Source organism: Thunnus albacares, chromosome 7, assembly GCF_914725855.1.
Source record: "Thunnus albacares chromosome 7, fThuAlb1.1, whole genome shotgun sequence".
Classification (NCBI taxonomy): Eukaryota; Metazoa; Chordata; class Actinopteri; order Scombriformes; family Scombridae; genus Thunnus; species Thunnus albacares.
Genome location: NC_058112.1, coordinates 28,968,071 through 28,991,711, shown reverse-complemented (window position 1 = coordinate 28,991,711; position 23,641 = coordinate 28,968,071).

Genomic DNA, 23,641 nt, shown 5'->3' with positions numbered 1-23,641 from the left:
GACGAAGACATTTTCCCTGTGAAGCCATAATGCTTGATGAACTAAGTTACTTCTAACATGATCACCTGTCTTTCAAGCTGAAAGCTGAAAGAGAAATTACAATGACGCTGCATAAATTTGCACCAAATGCCTTTTATATCACTTCCGATACTAGACCTATAAACCACTAATTGAATTTTACTAATTGTACGCTTCTTTCTATCATCAACAAATACCACAGGTCATTTATTCATGAATCTGTCTTTTCGTTTCTAATTATCCAAGCCTTTGACAGCGATCCGAGGGCAGTTTCAGAAGAGATGACAGTGTTTGGAATAACTAGGTGCGTGTGTCTTTCTAGGTTGTGGAATGTTTTAGGTGTGTGTGTGTTTGTGTGTAAAAAAAATGATGCACAAATTGAGTCCCGAGGGAGCAGATGAAGGCCTCTAGTGCTGGCAGCTGATGTCTCACTGAGAGCTAGACGATGGATTATCACTGCACTCTTTGACACGCACTGAAAGAAACTGCAGAGGCCATGCCAGCCTTCCAAGCTTCAAACTTATCGCATGCAGAGCTGGGTATTGAAACTATTGCAATATTTTTTTGGTAACAACCGAAAAGTGTCAGTAGCAGTGAGTCATCCACTCAGATTCATAATGTTTACTTTTTCTTTCATCAGTTTCTGATTTAGATTCAAAATAATTTGAATTTTGCCATATTCAAATTGCTTCCTTTAGGCAAAGTTTTTTGTTTAGATAACATTTAACATTTGAGAAGTTTGGCTTCTTTTGTTAAAGGAAAAATAAAGTTTTGTAGAGCATGTTTATATAAGTAAGGTATCAAAAATACTCAGATATTGCATCAGCACTAGTATAAATAGGATTTAAATGATTTTGAGGTTCTGCAGTTTGATGGAACTGCATGCAATCTAATTTGACCTTGAACACAAGTAAATTCCTGCCACCAAGGTAAAACCAAACAGAGGTCACACAGACAGCTGAAAACCCCAAAATAAATCTCTTCATTTTAGGCAAGGCTTTTGCAGGAGCAAACGCACTCCTGAGAGAAGTTTCCAGAAGTGTTTTCACCATGGAGATGGTGCGTGACTTTCATAAAAGCCTTAACAAATGGAAGGAGTAAATGAAGTGGGCAGTTCCTCCCAACTGGAACATCCAAGAGGTTCTACAGTCTTGGAGAAAATAGGTTCACATCTAGTTTCACTGGTCTAAGGAAATAATGACATATGAAAAAGTATCCTGCAGCAGCTAACTTCGTTGGTAGTCCGACTCACAGAGCCTGATACCCTATAGACTCAATATTAGTCAGACAAGCCTCTCTCTCCCTCTGGGTATGTGAATACAACAGATCTATTGTTATTTGTTTTACTGTTATTTCAACATAGCACACAGAAAAGTTTTAAAAACAAGAGAGATCCATATTTCAGTCAAGCCTCTCAGGTTTTAAAAGATTAAAAAGGCAACACAAGACGATTTCAGAGTATTCTGTATGCTGTATATCGAGTACTGCAGTCTGTTAATTAATCAGGATTTCAATTAACAAAGCGAAAATGTTTGCATTATCTCCGCTGCTTCAGATAAAGCTGGGAAGCAAATTAAATGAGGATCAGCACTTGGATGTGCATCAGATGGAATGCTAATGGCCACTGACATTCACACAGCTTCATATAGCAGATTGTCTACCGGGTGTTTATGTGAAGAAATAACTAATGTTTTGCCAAGAAAAGCAACCCAGTACAACAATAGTAAAGATATCTATCAAGCATGATTTGGTTTATGATAACTTTGGTCTCATTCTCATAGTTTTGGCCAACATTTTTATTGGTTGTGATAACATTGTACTCACCACATGGCCGGATTAATCTGCCAGAGAGGCCTCTTGTGAAAAAACAAGTTGCTGGGTGTCTATTAAGCTCCTGTCTGTGCATATTTGTACAGTATTCCCACAATATGTCAGTGTGGTAATCTAATTAAACACAATTAAATCTAGGAATATGCCCCACATAAACTCAAGATCAGCTGAAATAATGAATGTTTTAAAACTTGACTTTGGCACAGGGACCAAAGGAGGGATCATTAAAAAAAGAGAGAATTTGGCACTAAAAAGACAGAACCTTTGAAATATATTGTCTTTATTTGACTAATTTGGATGACTAAAGCCTCATATTACATTTACATTTTGTCATTTGGCAGAGGCTTTTATCCATTGCAACTTAAAAGCGAGGCAAGACAAGCATTAGCGTTAGAGGACAGTGACTCTAAAAGAGCCGTGGTACAAATTCTCAAGTAGCTGACTAGGTACAAATGCAATGAGAAAGAACACTTGTACCTAGTCAGCTACTGGAAGTAGACAAGTGCATAAGAAACACTATAAGCAACAAGAAAGAAGTGCAACAAAGTGTTAAAAACTTTAAGGGGCTGAAGTGTTGAGGTGTTTGCAGAAGTTATCAGACATTTCTTGAATAGACGAAGGGAATCAGCAGATCGTGTGGAGCTGCGTATCAGGCAGTGATGGCATTACTGGACGTCATTCATTTGCAGACCAGAGCTGACATAATATTCAAATAAACTTTTAAATATTTTGCATAGAAGGAGGGCTGCGGATTTTGTCCCCCATCACTTACACTGGCAGGGCATTATGAAGGGATCTCTTAATGGTCAGTATGAACAGGAGGACTTATTACAGCAAGAAAAACATATGTCAGTGTGCATTTGGGCACCTGAATATTGTTTTAAGACAGACTTGAATTTCTACCCACATCATGTCAGTTGGTAATGTGTTATTAGTATTGCATATCCCCATGTGTCTGGGACAACGTGGAGCTAACACTCAAATTGTAATAATCTGGAATTATCCATTAAAATACCTGCACTGATGAATATCATGTTGATAAAAATGAAAAATTTTCTGAATATGTACCCAAGATGTATGTTGTATGCTTTAGTAACAAACAAGCCTTGTGTGCCGCATGAACCACACGTTTAAGGTGCCAATATGAAAATACTTATTAGTGTGCTGAGCATCGCCTCTAGAAATTTATATTACTCTGTGATCAATGAGAAGTTTTAGCTTTATTGCATTGAAATCAATAACACCAAGACAAACTAAATGTTCATTAAATTTCATGATAAATGTATGAAATTCAGAAACAGCTAGCTTATTGATCCTTACAGAAGTTTTATATCACAGATGTTGTAAATGAGGAACACTTGTAGATTTCTTAAACCAATTGACACATCAGACACTATGTATATTATATTATATTATATTATATTCATAGCTCTCAGAGCATTTTTTCCAAACTATATTAAAGTCTAAAACTAATCCGACTGATATCAGCAACACTTGCAAAACAGCATTTGACAAATTACAGTCCATGTCTGCACTCAGGGCTATCCAATCAAAGCACAAACAACTGACAATAAAGCTCTAAGGCATAACAATTAGGGTTAATGGCTAGGTGGGAACGCTTCTCTGCAGCAGCCGTCTGGTTGACCACGTTGTTGTGCACGTCCAGCCTGCCTGCACCAGCCAATCGATGCGAGAGGATACAGACGATGAGGGAGCAGAGTCCGCGGGGAGAGAAGTTGGATCACATGGTACGATCAATACTCAGCAGTGTATTTCACCTCTGTTAAGACACTCGCCCACCATGGTCTGGATGGAACACACATCTGACTGTCCTCAAAAGCCGTTTCAATAAGATTTGTGGAGTGTTTTTTTTACTTCCTTTGCAAATGAAACATTTAACTTCACTGATATGCCTCAAGGTATTTTTTGGTGTCCAAGATGTCAGAGTTTCACCATGTACATCTCTCCCTCGGCAAAAGGTTAGAGAACAAAAATGGGAGGTTTGACTATCTAAATTACAGAATTTTTATAGATGTCACTGCTGTTAACAGGTCCATGAGTGAGAATGTTATCTTCAGAGAGACTAATCAATAGAGCCAATCTCACACCCAGGAGGGCTTTACTGCCCAGGCACTTATTGATGCTTTCACAGTTGTGGCCCCGGTGCATGCACATTAAACCCCTTCTGCCCCTCAGGAATCAACACTAAAAAAAGCCCCAAACATTGTGTGGAGATAGTATTTATTTTTCAGCTGAAGAGTTTTGATTCTCTAAGAAATTGCTTCACTTTGAAACATTTTTTTTTACTCAATACTGACAAGTTTAGCAATACAAAAACTCAAAAACAGAGTAAATTTCTGCTGCTCACAAAGTGCAACTTCTTAATTTATCCTCTGCCTTTATCTGAGCGCAGAGTCCAGGTTTATCAAGAGAGAAATTCAAGGGCTATTTTTGAGGGGGTGGTAGTGGATGCAGTGAGGAATGACAAAAGATGCGCACACAAAGGGCAGCACAGAACAGACGCATTTTATTCTTCAGCTTTTGATGCTCTATAATGATATATTTCGAGATCAATGAAAAAAAAACACGAAGGGGGCGGGTGGGGGGGGGGGGGGAATCAATACATCCTAAATAAAATGACATTCTGTCACACATCCTCGCACACCCACAATCCCACACACATCTTCACAGGCAGTAAACCATCAACAAACAAATGCATCTCAGTGTTACATAAAAACAGCATCGCCCATTTACTCCCACAGGAAGGAGGAATACTATTTGTAATTTTGGTCTCAGATTGTTTTTCATGGTGGGCCCCTTAGTTCCAATTAAGAGAAATCTTAATGCCACAGCATCCAATGATATTTTAGATAACAGTGAACACTTTGAGGAATGCCCTCTCCTGTTTAAGCATGACAATGTCCTTGTGCACAAAGCCAGGTCCATAAAGAGATGGTTTTCCCAGTTTGTTGTGGAAGAACCTCACTGTCCTGCACAGAGCCTTGATGCCTTGGGATGAATAGGGATGCCTGCATTAAAACAATGCAAGGGGCTGCGTTGATGCTGTGTTGTTTAAGGTACCAGTGAGACAATGAAAAACAATCCAGGAAGTTGAGTTAGAGCTACAGATGAATGAATTTGACTAGGAAACTTTGATGAACAGAAACGCCATGTGATATAAATATACAGACAGGTGACAAATTAATGGAAAAACTGGTACAGGTCTGAATGCTTGACCCCTACAGTGAGGGGATCTGGTGGCTCTGTTATGCTGTGGGGGGCATTTTGCTGGCATGGTTTGGGTCCACTTGTCTCCTTAGAAGGAAGGGTCACTGTGAATCAATACAAACATGTTCTGAATCATCACCTTTAACCTATGATGAAACATTTCTATTCTGATGGGAGTGGTCTCTTCTAGGGTGACAATGCCCCAATTCATGGGGGACGAGGGGTCACTGAATGGTTTGATGAGTATGAAAATGATGTGAATCATATGCTATGTCCTTCACAGTCACCAGATCTCAACCCAATTGAACACCTAAGGGAGATTCTGGACTGACACGTTAGACAGCGCCCTCCACCACCGTCATCAAAACACCAAATGTGGGAATATCTTTTAGAGGAATGGTGTTCATCCCTCCAAAAGATTTACAAAGACTGTAGAATCAATGTCAAAGCACACTGAAACTAAGACGCTTTATGTTGGTTTTTCCTTTAATTTGTCATCCATCTGTATATTTTTTATATATGTGTGTCTGTGTGTGTGTGTTTGTGCTTGCATATATGTGATTGGCCAAAGCGGCACCTTGCCTGATGACGTCATGTTGTGTTGCAGTGGAAGTTGAGCTTGGTTTCACTTTTTTGCCAGGGGTTGTTTTTCCAGAGCTGTCTGTGTTGGCACCCCTGCTGCCCCCATTCAAATGAATGAGAGGGCGTCTTCCTTTCAACATACCATCCCTCAAAACTAGGCTTTTTTGCTTCAGAAATGTTGCTGCAATATAGCTGCTCTCATTCCTGGTCCCAAGGACTCAGAGCCCTGCTGTTATTTGATTTTCGCTATTTAATCAGGGATTCATTTACATCACAGATGCAAGGGGCACTTAACTGCCTGCTGTGGTAATGCCTCAACCAAGGTATAGTTAACTACCTGGTAGGACAGAAACCGAGCAGTATTTTAGACCCCTAAAATCAGGATTTAGAAAAACTGAGTTAAAGGACCTCCTTCAACATCTTTAAGAAACACAGCTCAGAGATGTGGAGGACCAAAATGGAAATAAGCCATTAAGATTTATTGTGTTTTATCCCCAGTAACCTCCAGTAACCACTGCTGTGCAGCATGGATTGACCTACTGTGGTGTATTTTTAATTGCAAAATAAATTCAGTCAAACAATCCACTGCTGGAGAAAGATATATTAATGTTTGAGTTAAAAATCGGATGGCGCTGCAGGGGGTCTTCTGTCACTGGCAGCTGGTTTCAGTTACAGTAAAACATACTGTTGCTAGTAGCAACCGCTTCTAACACAGATCCACAGCAGTATTTAAGCCCAGTTCAGACCAAAGATTCATGACAAGATGAGTTGAAACTTGCAACTATTTCTAATGCACGTTCTGCAAAACCTGCCAGATTACACCAATGGGACTAGAAGGAGACAGTGTATCGTCTCCATAGCAATGACTCTGTATTTTCATTATAACTGATGGCTTTTCAGGCTTTTATTTTTGAAGCTGGATATAATTTGTAGCATCTTAAAATATGAATGAGGATAGTGATAATGAGTTACTTGCTACAGTTGCATTTCTAATATTGATATACAGAGTTTTTAATCTGGTGTTGGGTTGACATTCCTATGCTGGCCAGATGAATGCATGAATGCAGACATCCATGTTAGTTTATAGCTGAGCAAACTGTTACTGTAAGCCTGCTTCTTCAAACTTTTACTCTCTAGACTGAAGCCTATCTTTATGGGATCAATTACTGTGTTGTACTTCTGTGAAGTCCAACTGAAATCACATTCAGTCATCCTTATTTTGCAGTCAAAAATAATGTCAGTGCTATTTTAACACTGAAATTTGATAGCTATTCTATTCTTTTGTGAATCAATTATTTTTTTGTTACTGTGTTACTGAGAAAAATATTTACCACCTTATCTTTCTTCATTATTTACTTAGGCTCTGCTGTTTGGTGCTGCTGGTGCATTGAGCTAGTCTGCATGTGTTCGTTGGAAACACCTGCCTTTATTTGGGGGTTGGTGAGAGCCATGAGATTTAACTGTTGTCTGGAAAACCAAAACAATGAACTAAAAGAAGCCCTGACACAATACAAAGTCATCATAATTCAGTGTGAAACACATGCAACCAAATCTGTCTGTAACCAAGCAGACAGAAAATTTCTGCTCACTTGTTCTATTAGACCAGGGGTGTCAAACTCAATTTCATCTTGGGCCACATCAGCATTATGGTTGCCCTCAAAGGGCCAGTTGTAAATGTATCTACTTGTTATCATATTACATAACTGCCTCAGCATTTGATTGTTTGGTTTTAGTAATGACTTCTTAATTAATAACTAACTGAACTAGCTGCTTCTGAAAGCAGAATTCTAGGAAAAATAATGGCAGACTTTCAAATATACATAACTTTTATACAATTTATGAAAAAATACTTCACACAAGTTATATTGAAATGTTTGTGTAATGTTTCACAATAAAAGTCAGGTAATGAAGGCTATTATTTTATTAATAGCATAATGCAGTAACAAAAATTTAACAGAGCAAATAGAAACAGATCAGAAAACAGGGAGGCTTTGTACTAAAATATGAGCAAATATACTTATCAAACAGAGGGAATTAAGAATAAAGGCCTCTCTCTAATATAAGCCTGCTTCCAATAAAGGCCTGGTACCCTCTGCAGTTGAGATAAATAAAAGCCCCGGCCACTATTAGAGAAAATACGGTATATATGTATTTCCTGTGTTTGGTGTCATGGTGGCATTTTGCATTCTCACTCTTCATTACGGCTACTGTTTGATTGCAGTTGAAACACAATGGTCTCATACTTCTCTCAGGCAAAATGAACATGTATTTCTCAGTCCAGTCATCCTTAAATGCATGTTTTCAACTGTCAACCTCTTTTTCTTTTTTGTATCAGTTAGTTTTGAACAAGAAATCAACAACCTTGTTAACTGTGGCGACTAGTGGCGGCTGAATGATGACAGCTGAGGTGACGTGATAGCGATGTGTCTCTCAAAAGCGGTCCAGGTCAGATTATGGTTAAATGTTGTTCCCAGTCCAGATTAAATTGTTATTCATCCGGATCTGCACCAGAGGCCGCCTATAAAGTATGTATGACATAAACATTCTCACAGATTTTAGAATCAAAATCAAATTCAATTTAGAGCTGATAATTCCTGAACACCTGAGATGACCTATACCCACATATTTATACACATACATAGCAACACATGTTGCGCAAATTATATTCTTTACAAGCCCTCGCGGGCCACATAAAATAAAGTGCCAGCCCCAGATTCAGCCTGCGGGCCTTGAGTTTGACACATGTGTATTAGACTGTCAAACAGCAGCCTCTCTGCTTTAATTTCAAATAAGGGATTACATTTGCTCAAAAACACGTGGCCTGCTGTTCAGGTTCCTTCTGTGGCACTGATCAAAGCTCAGAGGACACAGGAGGAAAGAGAACGAGCTTCATCACACTTACCTGTCAGAAAATAAGATACATCCTCAGCTGTGTAACTTAAGTTTCTTACAGTGTAATGTGGAATATTTGTATGTCACCACCCACCGCATTAAGTCACTAAACTAACTGAGCAACATCAGTGGAGTATGAGTCAGATAGGAAAACTCTAAAGTGAGACATTTTCAAAAAAGGGGAAAAATATTCCTAATTTGCTTCCCATGAAGTCTTGCTCCCCTCTGCTGTCCCTCTAAAGCAATTTGTAGTGCCAGATTGCCTCTGTGCAGTGTGACAGGGAGAAGTGGCTGTTTATCAGACAAGCTGGTATTTAACTTTGTAGGACACATTTGTATTGATTGGGCTTTGTAATTTTCTCCTGAGAAGATTGAGCTGCTAGTTGCAGGCTGGCGTGCATTAAAATTAACAGGATATGCCTCCAGCATGGCTGAGTAATGCCACAATATAGGGAGCCAAGCATGATTCTCACAGCGTTTATGTCATAAGGGAAGATTTCCACAGGAGACGTCTTTCTCCTGGCTGAGAGAAATTGAAGTGTGAATGTTTTTTGGGTACCAGGTAAAATCTAAAAATATACCAGATACCTAGCACTGCATTAAGCTCTGTGCTTGGATTTAAGATGTGAAATTAAATTTTATTAACGCCCCCGGGGAAGGTTAATGTTACTATATTAATATGGTGCTGTTGTATAAAACATGCTTCTGTGCTTCTAATTTAAATAGTATGCGGCTCTGCATTCAAATCTGTCAGCCGCCTTGGGCCTTTCTGTATATGTTCTACCTCTGTCTTTGTGTGGGTTTCCCTCAGGTGGTCCTATTTCCTCCCACAGTCCAATAACATGCAGATTAAGTGATTAGTAAATGCGGGGGTAGCAGTGGTACTAGTAGTAGTCAATAAAATCACAAAAAGGTCAAAGAATTGTGCAAGAAAGTAGGTTTGGTAACACTTTCAATGACGCCCATGTCTATAACTCTATAACATGTCATATGCATTATTAACATACTTATAATGTATTATAATCTGTTTATAGCACTGTATAGTTACAGTAAGGCTTTATAACAATAATCATAACACATTATAAAGCATTTTATAATAACTTATGAGGTCAGGTATCATTTACTTCATAATTGTTGGTCACTCACTGACATTTATTTTTGCAAGGATCATAGTCTATTATAATTCTCATGGTTGCAATACATTATACTCATTTTATAATGCATTATAATCACTTACAACTTATCAAGTTTTTTTTAAGGAGTCACTTTTGTTGATCAAACATTTACATAATAATATATAATGCATTATAGACATGAGTGTCATAGAAAGTGTTACCGTAGGTTTAATTAAAAGCAACGACAAACATTGTGTTTTTAGCTTTCTAAGAAATTCTGGAAGTTTGTTGTAGAGCTCTGCAGCATAGTAGCTAAATGCAGCTTCCCCATGTTTGGATTAAACCGGGCGTTCAGACACAGAAATAGTGCTGTGTTTAAAAAAACATGTGGGCATGTTCCTTCAGTTACTGGTAGAGCCATGTGTTGTAAGGCTTATCAGACACCAAAACATTGCACAGTGGTTTATAATCATATGAGGAAGTACTCTGCATAGTTATCACAGCGACAATTATTTTATCTTTTGTAGTGACAATACTGGTAATAAACAGCAGAGCAGTAGAGTTCGTGTTACAAAGTCAGCTAACAGGAATGTAAGGCTGCATGTGTTTGACTGGCAGCGGCAAAGGTTTAGCCCTCAGCGCTTAGCCGCAGTGCTCTGATTGAAATTAATGAGGAGGCTGCATTTTTCATGCAGTGCTGTTGTTTGTCTGAACATTGCCTTTCTGTATGAGTTTCTGTATGTTTATATGTTCTCCACGTGGGTTTCCACCAGGAACGCCTTTACACAGCCTTAATCCAAAACATACAGATTACATGGTTATATGCACATGTACATAATACTGATGGTAAATTAAGGCACAGCAGCTTAAGTTTTGCATATTTCATAGTTAGGAAATTTCAAAATCCCTGGAAACAACAGCAACAGAAGAAAAGCAAAGCAAGTCTGAGCTTTGGGAAGTTTGTTATAGATCTGCAGCAAAAAGAGGCTTCCACATTTGGATTTGAGGTTGATACAGTAGGAAAAGATCTGAGATGTATTTTGGTTCTACATCATTTATAGTTTTTTTTAAATAAGTAGCAAGTCTTTGTTAGGACTCAAGCAGCAATGCTCTGAATGAGCCGCAACAGCCTGAGAGTATTTTAAGACCTGAGAAAAAACCGTTACAGTAGTCTCACCTACAGATAAAGGTGCAGACTCCTTTTACTAAATTCTGTTTGGTTTTCCTATGTGTTTGAGGCAGTAAAAGACAGATGGTTATTTTCCTGATGTGGTTAATGAAAAAGTTGTTGTGGTAGTAATAGCAGCAGCAATGGCTATAGCTGTAGTAGCTGTATGTAGAGTCTATCAACCCTGTGCTTAAACATTGAATTGATAATGGTGATTGGCTTGAAGCTTTCTCATATGAGACAACCCGACGGTGCGAGTGATCATTCGATTCTGCTCCATTAAAAGAGCAGAGTGAGAGGAGAGAACTAACCTCCTCACTCATGCCAGATCTTTTCCCTTCAGGGCCTCTTTGCTGCTCCGAGTGGTCGTCCTCTTTCACCTCTTCTATCTTTTCACAGACTTGTTCACTCAGGCTGTGAGGAGGTGGAGTACAAACAGACAGACCTCTGACATCTAGTTCCCTTCATAAACCGACCAGTGTTTCACTCAGGCCTTGGACTTCAGTGTGGTGAAGAGAGCCCAGGAGGAGAGAACAGTACAGTTGGAAGGTCTTTGCAAGATGCAGCTTGACTTGCTGGTACAGACATGTATCGAATCAGGCCAATGAACCCTGTCACACCAAGACATGCAAACTCGTAGGAAAACTCACAGAATCTCAGTGATGAATATTCATATTTACACAAATGACTGATGCTGTAGTTCCAGTACAGCGGTTGCTTAAAGGTAACATGGTCAGTTAGCAAACTAATAATATTTGAGGCACAAGTATCTCAAGAACGGCAGTGAACGGCTCTTTCTCCAGAGGTAGAAACTCATGAAATTTTACTCAGTGTTGTCAAGTACATTCTTGTCAGTGTTCTGCAGTAGCAGACTACTACAAATCTGAACCTGCAATGTTTTTGAGAGGAATAATCTTTTCACTTCACTTTTCAGAGCCTATAGGTGGTGAGTATTTAATGCTATCTAAAGATAAATCTCGGTGGAGTATTCCTCTTAACTTGAGGCAGCAAAGTTTTTTTAGATAAAGATCAGAGGGTAGAAGCCAAATGACAATTTGAGACTAATGTATATTTCTTATAAAGTAATACTATCTTACATATGTTCTAAAATGAGAGATCAATTAGAAATAACAGTATTTATTAGGATGGTGACAGAGAAGACATAAACATTAGACATAAACGACAAAGCATTCAGCAACTCATTGCTTCCTGGAAAGAGTGAAGAAAGACCGTATCGATGATGTAAGAATTTGTCAATGAATGGAGCTCTGACACTGATGGAGAAGATGGAAATGAAAGTGGGAGGAAAATAGCAATTCACCAACAGAGTTATAAAAGCAAAACGAGAGATCGGATCTTCCTTTCTAATTGAATTTTCAACAGATCTTCATTTAATTGCTTGCTTTCTCTTGGTACCTTTTCTTTTTGGCGGTATCTCTGCTGCCACAGTTGTTATGTTGAGGTGAAAAGTACAGTATCGGGAACTGTGTTGCCCATTGGCTGCTTTCTGACAACACATTACAAGACAAGTCTCATTTTATTGGTGCCAAAGAGAGTTGCAGAGTCGAAGGGATGCTCAAAATGACTTCATCAAATTGGGATTTGATTGACATGTCAAAGAAAACAAAAACATGATTCACAAATTGCATCATCTTGAATGAACTGATCTGCCAAAATGACAGAAGCATGTTTCTCATTGTGATGATCAATACCCCATCATGTCTGCCTCACTAAGACTTGAGCTTGAGTTTTCTGCCGCTCTGGCTCCTTTATCTTATTGTTTGTTATGGAAAACTTGTGTTGACAACGTGTTCAACTAAGCGTGTTGAAACTTTTTTCAAGATTGTTGCACATCAGGTATAGGCCTTCAATAGTTGCATAGCAACAGCAGAAGCCATGGAGGGTTCTCCACAGCGGGGGCTCTGCCCTGCAAACTAAAATAAAAAGACCTCCTCAGTGAACACGGGGAAGATGCTCTGTTTTTGACAGCAGTTCATGTTGTTAGTGACACTTAGTTTACTTCACTTTTGCTCACTCCTGAGTTCAGCTTGTCAATTATATTGGCTGGTCGCAGTTCACTGCCTCATTCCAACTAATTTCCATCTGAGTGGAGTTGTGATTATACGCTCCATAGCAAAGTGAGAGGAAGTCTTGATAAACACCCGGGACTCCCTGCTGAGAATCATTATCTTCATTCTCAACATTATGCCAAAGGTCAAAATTATTTCTACACACATACACACACACCGTTCCAAGAACGGAACGGTATGAAAAAGTTCTTGTCAGCTTTTTAGTTGAAAGATATATATTATTTGCATCACCAAGACCAAGAATGTAGATTTTGCTTTTGCAACTATTGTACAACATTGAAATTTGTTGCCAAATGTTTAGCTTAGCCCACACAGGATTACGAGACAAAAAGTCTTCTCATAACACAGTCAAAACAAAAAGGGGATCAGAGCAACCCAGTCTTCTAGAAAATGACATTTATATACTACTAAACTTTTCCCAAACAAATTAAACATTACATTTATATTTTGCACAGATGGACATCAAGTGGTCGGCATGGATGGCGAGCATACAAGACGCAGGATTCTGACACCAGAAACCAGGGTTCACATCCTGAGTCCTGTGTGTGCTTTCATTTAGGCAACAAAAGCACTTAGGTTAAGGTTAGTCAAAGTTAGTGGTTTAACTTAAACATGTTATACTCTAAGTCAATGCAAACTTTTTCTGTATTCAACCTAAGACCACAACCTTTCCCTTGCCTTAACCAAGTGCTTCCAATGCCTAAACAAAACATAACCATAAAAAGTTGAATATTGCTGCAGTTTCTACTGGTGGGTATTGTACTGCAAGAATGGATATTTTGGTGAAAAAAAAAGAACTAAGTATGTTGTCTATGAACATTTCACTCTTACTTTCATCAACACTTTTCCAACTTGCCAAATATGTTAAGAGAAAACATAATTCAGCGTGCATTACGTTTCTAGCAAAATGTATTTGCTGCTGCAAAGTTTTGTTGTATATGAACGTAACGACAAGGTTGGTGAGGAGGTAGAACAGGTTCTCTACTAATCACAGGGTTGGTGGTTCCATCCCCAGCTCTTCCTGTCCACATGTTGATGTGTCCTTGGGCAAAATACTGAAACCATTAGTCAGGCCAGTGCCTTGCATAGTAGCTAGCTGCCGTTGGTGTGTGAGTGGATGAGTGGCAAATTGTAAAGCACTTTGGGAAAAGGCACTGTATAAATGCAGCTATTCAGCAAAAAAAGAAAACATCAATCATGGTTTTCCATCTACAAGATTTCAAATAACACTATATGTCTTGAACAAGACTTGAATTATGAACAGACACATTACACATAAGCAGATATCTCCTTTTGAACATTCATCACATAAACCTAAACACTTACGTTTAAACATCAAATTCACTTAAATTTTTAATTTACCTACACACCCATATATATGTATACATAATTTTGTATAATAGTGCCAGCAAAATGCAGCATGACTAGTCTTGAAAATCCCCCCGATTTATATCTACATTTCCTCATAGACCAAAACCCTATGGGCTCACTCTCGGAGGTTATTTTTGTTTGCTTGAATAAGTTATGAATTTTTCATTCCTGGCTGCTTTAAAATGTAATCATGCTACACTAGGCTGTTTTTTTATTCCTGTGCAGAACCTTTCAACAAACCTACCAGGCATTTATTGGGAATTTGCATTAATAATCACCCTCATTGCACCATCGTAGTAACTGCTTCAGTGGTTTCTGAAAAGGTGTTAAAGTAACTCTGTCCCTCAGAGATGCGAAAGACAAGGAACCTGACAAAATATATACAGTCGTTTGCTCCGGGGGGTAGGGGGTGGGATATTATTTTACTTTCCTCTTCTAATGCTTCACCAAGCGTCACTTGGATCAGTCTCAGTTAATGGGTTTAACAAAGGTGTCGTCCAGGGACGCTGGAAGTAGGGGTACTGAGGGGGCTGCAGCACCCCCTACTGATGGGGTAATGTATTTTTTGAGAGTAGCATTTTAGCATAAGCAGTCTATAAAACATGGCTCTTCATTAAATGGTTGAAATCCAGTCTTTGTTATTTTTTTATGATATTTGATTTCATTAGAACATTCAATGTATTTTCTGTGCATGTGATGTACAAAGACAGAGGACATGACATAGCTAAGCACGAACGATCACGAATATTAGTGACCGGTAATGGATGTGTTTTTATAATGTTTCCTGCCGCTGTGCTGGCTCACTTTGGTCTTGGTTACAATATTTATATTATGTAAGGGTTTGCTGTAAATTCCAGATGCTTTGTGTGTTCATTGTTTTAAACTCAGTGTGTTGGTGGTGCTGCTGGACCATTAGTTATGTAGCTTGCTCCCTGTCTCTCAATTTCCTGTCTCACCAGTTAAGGGGCATATGAATTGATTAAAACATTTAGCTAGTTAGGTTATTTCTTGTTTCTGTCACAGATCTGGTAGTGCAACATGCTTAAAATGAGAGCCAGAGGACGTCTTTGTAATGTGGAGTTGCGTTTTGGAGTGCGGTCTTCAATGAAAGCCTGTTTATAAAGCATTGCCTGTGGCCTGTTCAGAGTTTCTTGTTAATGTTTTTAGTTGCTGTGTGTGTGTGTGTGTGCGTGTGTGTGTGTGTATGTTGTAAAGTTCAGGTGCCTTGTCCTATTATTACCCGCATAGTGTGGCTGTGGATCAGTCAACAATAAATTGTCTTCCGATTAGGAATAAACCTGCATTCTGTGTGTGATTTGTTCATAGCTGAATATGGTACTAAGCTGCTTTGACATACAGCATGTTGGTGTTCAGGTTTGCTGTCTTCCAGTAGACCTGGAAAACATTAAGACAAAATTCCCTGAAAAAGTCCCAACATATTGTCTTCTCCAGTAGAGCCACATATGTAATGCTAAGTTGTGCACCAGCAATAAGGGAACTGTAATACAACTGCTAAAATTGTTCAAGAAAAACTGATTTTGACAGTGACACGTATTTGTTAGTTCTGTTGTAATTTATCTGTGCTTTCAGCCATTGGCTTTGAAATGAAACCATGACTTTGAGGTTAATCTTTCCTCTTTGATGGTGTTTACATCCACAGATGAACAGTGTAGGAATTGTAGCTTTAATTTTTACTTGCAACTAAAGTTCTCCAATTTTAGTGGACCAAAGGTCATCTGACCAATTAAAACAAACTTCAGTCAAGATATATAAACTTTGATATCAAACTATTTTCAGTCACTGACTGTCTGAAGTCTGTGATCCCAGAGGACACTAATATCTTCCCTGGTGATTCTATGCCAGACCTGAACTGCAAACTGGACTTCTGCGTCTGGTCTGATTTTCAGTGAGTGATACACCTGCTCAGCTGGACTGAGGTCAGATGAATGACAACGCCAGTTGAGAACATCCCACTGCTGGGACATAAAATACTCCCTTGCTGCATTTGCTGTATATTTAGGATCATCCTTCTCCTGCATTGTCCTAAAATTGGCAGAAAAGGCGGCTACAGTTGCACTGTTCACCCAGTATGGATGTGAACACAATAAAACTATAAAAAACCAACAACTTTCGTTTCAGCCATTGTTTCATTTCAAATCAAATATGCTGGAGCCAGAACTACACTGACTGTCTGCTACACTGTCTAAATGATGGACTCTACTCTTTACTTACCAGATGCTAGTTTCCCCCGGGCTGTTTCCAGGTCATCCAGTCATAGGGTGAGTTTATGCATCATCCTACCAATGGAGGTCCCACACCTGTCAAAAAGGAACACATAACATTTATTATATTATTTAGAACATTTCTTTACTTTGTAGTCTGCATGCACAAACACACTGCTGGTAATATACACATTTGTGAACACAAAGACCACACTAGAGTTTAATAAATCAAAAATGCACGTCAAAACACCCCTAATCCTTACATATATGACTGAAGAGGGTCCAGTTAACTCATTTCTACTATAAAAGTAGATATTTCACACAGACTATGATGAGCAGATATCCAAATGAAGTGCAAAACAGCTGATAATAATAAACAAGTAACATTAGCATACAACAGCAATTTCTTGGCTACAACATCTATCTATTTTACCTACAAACCAATTAGCATTGCTATTGTTGGTTATCTTCTGAAGCTAACAGTGTTAGCTTAAACAGTGTTTGGTTGGAGAGGTTGACTCGATAAAGTCATGCACACAACAAGACCACAAACACACATAAAAGTCCGACTTACTTAAATGTCTGCAGCGGCTCAGTGCATCTCGGTAAACCATGGTGCGTTTACAAGGCTGTTTCCACCCAAATCTTTAGGCATGGATTCGTAATTCGAGGGCACAGTTTACAAATCCGTGCGAATGGATTTGTAATTCGAGGGCATGGATTATGAACTCAAGAGCACAGTTTATAAACCATGCGCACAGATTTCTTAATCCAGAGTACAGATCTACACATGGATCCTTTTTTTTCAGTTGACCTCAGGGGTGCTCTGTACTTTTCCATTTAGAGTGGTGGAAAAATCATTTTTCAAGTAGCTTTAGCACTCGAACCAGACCTTCCCATTAAACACCACTTAAGCTATAGCCTTGATTGCTATTTGAAGGACTGAGAGAGCAGAAGAAACAGTGGGGGTTGAGTGCGAGTGTGAGGTTGTGTTTATGTTATATGGGGCGTTTCATAGCGGTAAGGTAAATGGGCAAGGAAGACCTGGATACTGCTCAATCTGATCGCACCTGCACTCGATCATCTTCCTATTCTCACCGACTAACAAGGGAAATGAATTCTGCTTCCTCAAAGCAGGTTACAACAATCCCAGAGGTCCCTGCAATGCTGGGGTGGTCCCTAGTGTAAATGTGTGTATGTGTGCAGGAGCGTGTGTGTTTATACTCTGCTGTGCACGTGTGCGTGTGTCTGTGTTTATGTACGTGCATGAACCTCACTGTGTGTGTGTGAGTGGTCCAGGATGGAAAAGAAACTCCACTAATAGCCCTGTCGTCTCTGTGGGCTCTCTTCCAGGCCTGGCCGACCTTGAGCGCAGGGCTCTTAAAAGATGACATACCCAGGCTTTCCACTCGTGCACAGCCCCGAAGTTGGAGAAATATCGTGTAAAACCTTCCATTAATCATGCAAGTCTTGGGTCATTAAGCACCCCAAATCGCCTGCTGCAACATCTACCTTTACAGTCATGCTATCTCCTCACAATAGCCAGGAGCTGTGACATTGCTCTTTAATAACAACCACACACACACACACATCCCTCCCTGCTTGCCTCTATCCTCCCCGCCTAATGCTGTTCGGGCGTCAGTTACTCTGTTTGTTCCGCGCGAGTACCATGCTGCTAATGCAGAGAGACGTGTGTAAATCAGAAGATAATGAAAAGTATGGAAGTCTGGACCAGCTCCGTGTGTTAATACCTCTGCCCGACACCGAAGAAGCACGCCAAACGTGATTTCATGAGGCACAGAACAGTTTGCCTCTATTCATTGGTAATGATAAATGAGTAACTGTATGGCATGGTGGGATAGGTGAGCACAAGGCTCACAAGAAGATCGTTTGAACACCAATCACAGTGGTCCAAAAGCTGTTGGTGTGATACTGCTACCTGCAGTGGCATAACCTGCGTGAAGCTTATTACAAACAAATGCTACTTTATCAAATGAATCACTTAACAACCGCTTTCTTTGGTTGAAACACACATATTTTTTTCCTAATTCGACTATATCCTAACACTGCAAATGCTACATAATTTATAGGGCTTGTTATTTTTGTTTTTTTAGGTATAAGCTGCTGCTCAGTTATATATCCTGTTTTCTCTTCATATTCTATTACCATAAGCATTCTTGTTGCAATAACACCTTGTTTACTGTAAACTTTAGTGAAAAGTGTCTTCTTGGAGTGGGAAACAATATTTTTTGGACACTTAGAGATATCAAAACCTTGCAGAAAATCAGTTTGAACTTTAATCAGGTTATAAATATCCTGGGTATTTTTCAGTACAAATTGGTAAATTCCAGAACTGATATGTCTTAGAGCTGCCAAAGTTTATTGGCAGCAAAAAAATAAAGTAAATAAAGTAAAAATCAATGCACTCAACCAAAAGACAATGAGTGTCAATCAACTTATTACAAACAGGTGTGCCAAGTGGCTGCCGGTAATCAGTGGAGTCCTCAGATTTGCCTCCCTGAAAACCTCACCAGGCCCCATCCCAACATTCAATCACATAAGTTTAACAATCGAAAACAAAATTATAGATACATTAACAGAACTATCTAAAGATTATACAAGCAAAGAATTATTAATGTGGACCATTTGGGCAGTTCTAAAGAATAATTTCTAATCACCCTCACTGTTGGTTCAGTATCACTGTTCTCATCAGCATTGTTTCCAGACCCAGCAAACAGCTGTTTTCCGCTGTACATTACATGCCCAGCACCAATCTGTAGACAGACCAAGTTAGCATCTAGCTAGTGAACATACAACGAAACAGATATTTTTCTCAGGAGTTGATGACCAGAACAGACCAAAACAGAGATAGAAGGAGAGTGAATATTAGGGTTATGATTGTTGGGTGGTCAGGTGCATGAGTCCAACTGAATGTTAATGCTGCTCTGTGTGTGCTGGATGTATAAATAAGCAACTGATTGTTAACACTTTGGCAATACCCATTTTATTAGGTGATAATGTCAAAATTGCAGCTTGTTCTGCTTCTCCCAGGGATTCAAAAAATCAGTTAATACTGTTTTAACTGTCAACTATAAGTGCACTCTTGAATTAATTTTACCTTAACCTGACATTTTGTAGTAATAGGAAATAACACACAACACAATGAGTTTAGAACTGTGCTGCCAATTTCAAGTTTGAAAACTTGACAATGAATTTGTAATATTTATTTCCAATGATTTGTTATTCTTTCTTTGATTTCTTCATCAGAGCCATTAATCCAACATTGAGTCATTACTCAGATTTTGTTGTGCATTGCATGTTTTGGTATTATCTATTAACACCAAGATTAAAAATTTGAACAGTTTCAGCAGTATAATTTGTTTTGTAATTTTCTTGCTTGAACGCAACTGGGACACAGTGTGTTATTTCCAAATTATAAACATTACATTTGTAAAAAAGAAAAAAAAAACAAAAATACAAATAAGACTTCTCCCATAAATAATGTATATTTGCTCAGTTTTCTGGGCACAAAACTCACCTAATCATTTTCACACCAGTGATGACTTTTGACAGCAATCTTCTGTCTTTTGAATCTGCCAAATCGTGTCAGTAAGCAAGCTGATGACTCTTCTTGGTTGCCATAATGCCAGATGGAGTCCAGTTGGATTGCTATGACCACATCCCCTCTTCCCCTTTTCAAGCGGGCTTCACCATCCAATTACTTTTAATTACCGAGGAGAGAATGCACACATCACCTTAGCAACAGGCAGTGTGAATGGAATTGTGGGATAGGGTGGCTCGCCGGTGGGTGTTGGGGGTGTTAGTGGGCAACAGGGCTGACATGTGTGGTTTATGGATGACTTCTTCCGGGGCTCGCAGGGAGCCTCTATCTGTGCGTGGCTCCTCAAGGGCTGAATTAGCCCCCTGATCCACTAATCAATTTGGAGAGGAAGGGAAAATTAACACAGGTTTTTCCACTTGGAGTCGAAGTAGAAATATTCCTCCTGGTGCTTATAATTTTAATTGCTGCCTGTGTGAAATAGATGTCAACATAAAGAGCAGCCCATTTGTGTCATAGAGCCTTGTTATCATTGCTTTGTGATATATAGGACACAGTTGAGGAGTTTCTCTGTATTTGTGGAGAAAGTCTGAATCAGATTCTTGGAAGAAACATAGATCATCCTTGAGTTTAATGATCACAGTGTCAGGTCTTTGTGATCAGGTTAGAAAAATATTTGAGCACCCTCTGTGACCTGTATAAATCATATTCTATGATATATTTAAAGTATTATTTTGCCATAATGAAATATTCAAATGCTTCCAGCACGATGGAGCAGGTAAGTCTGTAATGATGACATAACGGCCTGGGAGGAATAAATGGGATTCATAGGAAATGAATCAGAGTCTCCAGGACTCTCGGTGTGACGGATGAGGCCAGAAAGTGGGTCAGAACCACAGGTTGGTTGGCTGCACAACTGGGCCGAGACACAACGCCCAGGGCAATCAGGCATCAGAAGACAGGCGCTCAGGTATTCAGCCACTCTGATCACATATCCTGAGGTCAGTTATAAATTGTGGCTTAGCAATATCAGGCCTGGAGATGATAAAAAGGGAGAAAACATTTGACAAAACATTTATTTCTGTTTTGTCAGCAGGGCAAAATTGTTTTTCTCAAGTATCCAACCTCGGCTCATTCGAGACTACCTCTCAAACTACAGCTTTCTCTCTCAACTAGAACAAAGCATTGTCATTTGTTAATCAAGGGAAACTCGATTTGGCCACCTTTGACTAAGTTCTGAATTTCCACCGAGTCAGTCATACTTTAGTCACCACAGCCCTGCAATTAATCATTGAGCTGTTTAGTGTGATTGCAATGAATATTCAGTTACCTACCGAGGTCTTTCGCCCGACCCTTCCTCTCCCCTCATTTTAATTATATTCTACTCGGTGGCCCTGTGGTGGAGCTGCGCCTGTTTGCCTTGTTCACCCGGCCTCCCCTTAACAGTCATTAAGAAAAATGACACAAGTGCTGGTAGTGAAAATACCTCAGTATGCAGAAATTAGTTTAAAGGCAGACGCCATACAGCTCGCCGGAATGAGATCCCCTTTACCTGCTCTCGCTCGATGCAGAGAGTCATTAATCACCCTGCGCTACTTCCTGACGGGTGAGAATCAGAGCGATCTGTCTTTGAAAATGTGAGGCTGGGACACCCCCAACTGCGCGACTGCTCCAACCTGCCCTTCAAGATGTTCATGCGCATGGCTTGGTGTTGATTATTGGAAACTGAAAGTTATCATGGCAGTGAAGGAAGATGGTTTGTGCTCTTGTAGCAGAGGTTGACTGGGTCCATGGAGATGAATGGTTGTTGTCCATTCCAAATATTGCACAGAGTGTATTGTTGCATCGCTTAAAGGATAATTCCAGTTCATTCATCTTGAGATTAAGTTCATCTTAACCGATTTCTTGTTGAAGGAGGGAGTAGCAAACAACTTATTCATCCCGTTGGACATCGTTTTCAGTTGAACAGAAGCTGCTCTAGTGGTTATTGAAGCAGTTGAAGTAGCGTTTTTCAAGATAATTGAAAAAATATGCCCATTTCAGAGATGTTGTTTCTGTACAAAGACTTACAACAACAGCGAGTTGAAGGCAAACCATTACTGATTACCATCCGTTGTAAACATCCATCACAGTTTACAGGCTGATTTCCTGGTTCAACTTTGTCCGCCTGTACTTGCCATAGTTGTGTGCACACAATTTTCTTATGCAATGAGGGATTATTATTGACATTTCAGTGCTCACACTTTAGCTTTTTTCCTTCTTTCTTTTATCTGGCTACACTGTTGTTTTGTTTACAACCTGTCAGATCATTTTTCTTGCCCTGGCAGACTTTCCAAAATCTCAGTAATTACTTTGATGGGTTCAACATCATCAGATCCGATGGAAATAAAGGAAAAAGTGAAAATTAAATCTAATTTATAATAAATTTGAATTATCCCTTAAAATCTGATCTTTGATGGTTGTTAGTGAACAGTCTCAAACATACTCAACTCATACTTTGGTACCAAAAGGACAGAGTTTGTGCTGTCCCTGTGGGGGCATTCATGAATGAATTTTTGATTAGTTTGTCTTTTTTATTTTTTATTTTTTTTTTTTAAAAAAAGGCTTTATCCTGGAAGAAAAATATTCTGTGTCTGTGTTCTGATATCTTCTCTTCTCCACTGACTTTGCCTTTGCAGATGAAGCCACACACACAAGTTCTCATTACTTTTACTTTTCAGATCTCAGATTGCATCTCAGATTTTCTTTGTCACTTGGTGGTGGCTATTAAAATTTCTTTGACTTGCTGTTTCCAACTGGCCTTATTGTCTGTGTGTGCCCTTGCCACTACACCAATTTATGATCTTTATGCAATTTAAATTACTGTTTGCATTTTCATACTTCAGCCTTGCATAATTTTGCCTGTAGAGCAGGGTAATATCATGATTTTCTTTATGATTTGATACTATGTTATAATTGAAAATGTTCTTATGAGGAAAAAAGAGAAATCTTTTGATTGTTTTATTTCCGTGAAATGGTAAATGTAGACAAAAGTGATATTTAAAAGTCTTTGCATTAGTACGGCCTAAATAAACAGCCAACGATCTGACATGTGATTTGGTTCTTTTCTGTAATCAAATGTAATTTGTGGTGTGTCTCATGTCACATGAAGGTCAGAAATGTCACAATTTTAATAACAATGATGGCTTTTTAATGGAAACAGTGTGGTGCTTCATCTCCCATTAAATCTGCCCTTCAACATTTGATGACATGTGGCTGTGGACATGTGGAGTGTTGATTGTATAATTTTGGCATTTAATGGAAAAAAAGGCCACAAAAGAGCAAATTTACAAGAAGCTCGAGGTTATCCATTGAACTGTTAAATATAGTTTTTACTGCGAAAGCTCATAAGGGGGACTAATGCAAAGGAGGTTAATGTAAATGCTGTATGTGTATGTGATGTAATGAATATTTTGACATGTAATTGTTCAGTAAATTAAGGATTTATTGAGAAGTAAAAGGAATATTCATTATGTGCTCATTTTAAAAGCTAATATTCTTATTACTATTTGTTCTATCAATATATT